We start from the raw sequence: 1,702 nt of genomic DNA on the forward strand, positions 1-1,702 counted from the left end.
CATTTCAAATTTTAATTTTTTAGTTTTATTGTTTGGCCAAAAGCATGAAAATGAATACAAGGCCTCTGATATATTTTTACAATAGCAATGGAAAAATATAAAAATACATATGCGCACATTTTTTTTATAGGCATTTAAAGTTCGAATTATGACAAAATTTATCAAATTAAAAATTAAATTATTATTTTGTAGTTAAAAATGTATAAAATGTTTAACTTTTATAGCTAAGGATTGAAAATCTAAAACAAGGTTTCACGTAAATAGGTCCCATTAACAGTTTTTTCTTTTTTTACTCGTACCTTTTCAGCGCCACCCTTCTTTCGTTTTTCACCACTGTGACATATAATTTAAATTACACAGTTCAATTGAATTTTAAAACTAAACACACGTCTGTAAGTACTGTAACTGATTTGGTAACTCGTTTGTGTAAAAAGTTCAAAATCAAAATAAATACAAATAATGATAAGATAAGGTTTTCAATGTTATCATGCAACTAAATGAACTCTACCATAGAGTATAAAATAACCACAGATTTCTAAATAATACATTAGCATGAATTGGAGGGAAAATAGTGTAAATAGTAAATACCAAAATTCCTACTATGAATTGCAATAGTTTAAGATATTAAAAATAATACCTTCGTAGGTATTTAATTTATTTTAATATATTTTATGCTTAATTTATAAAAATATAATTTTTTTTTGCAATAATATTATAAAAATTAAACCGGCCCTACCGGCCCTTACAAGAACCGGCCCATCGGGAAGGTTCCCGATTTCCCGATACGCCAATCCGCCCCTGGTCAGGTCATACTAGGTAAGTGTGGGATACTGCAGTGAGTATGTGAGTAAAGGATACGAAACGATGATTGGAGAGGATGAAAATAATATTACAACAGCTACTGTAGTAATGCGACATCGATCTGGTTTTTAGCTGATGTTGTCAACAGACTGACGAGATATAATAGTTGGACAAGGCGGAGTGGTTTTCTGATACCTTTCGCATATTTATCGGTCACTATTCCTAATTATTGTTATTGTTTTAACCAAAAATCAGATTTACCTACTTAATAGAACGTCCGGGCTAAGTTGCGAGAGCGACGACGGTTGGCGACGAGAGGCTAGTGTGCGATGCCGTGCGCTGCTTGACGGTGCTGCAGGTGCTGAAGACAACTGTTGTGCCGGCGACGACGGAGTCACGCACCGCCTAACCCAACGAAACGTTTCGTTTCCTCGAGCCCGGCGCTGCTGACGTCCGTGGTGTTTCTAGATACCCTGTAATTATAGTCATCCATCAATCACCCGCCGTGAGCTCTGAGGTCTTCGTCACCGCCGTCACGAGTCGTCTTCGTGCAGCACTGCGTTCGTCACTGAGCAGGTACCGTCAGGGACGGCGTCGTTGTCCGCGCCGGTACCGTTAGCCTCCGTCGTCGTGTCGTTGTCGCTCCCGGACCGAAGCAGCCGGGCGCCGGCCGAGCCGCCAGAGGGTCTCGCGTGTCTTGGCGACCTCGAGGGCGCAACGTCCGCGATCCCGTCGCGCTACCACAGGATGGCCGGAGAACGTGTATCGGTGACTTACCGCCGATCATCACCTTAATGTGCACTTTCACGTACCTATTACCTCGACCCCATACGTCACCTCACCTTGTCCGCTGCCCTCAGCCAGGGGGGAAACTTTCGGACGGTTTCACTTCGGGGGACAA

This window comes from Acyrthosiphon pisum, chromosome A1 (genome assembly GCF_005508785.2).
Source record: "Acyrthosiphon pisum isolate AL4f chromosome A1, pea_aphid_22Mar2018_4r6ur, whole genome shotgun sequence".
Taxonomy (NCBI): domain Eukaryota; kingdom Metazoa; phylum Arthropoda; class Insecta; order Hemiptera; family Aphididae; genus Acyrthosiphon; species Acyrthosiphon pisum.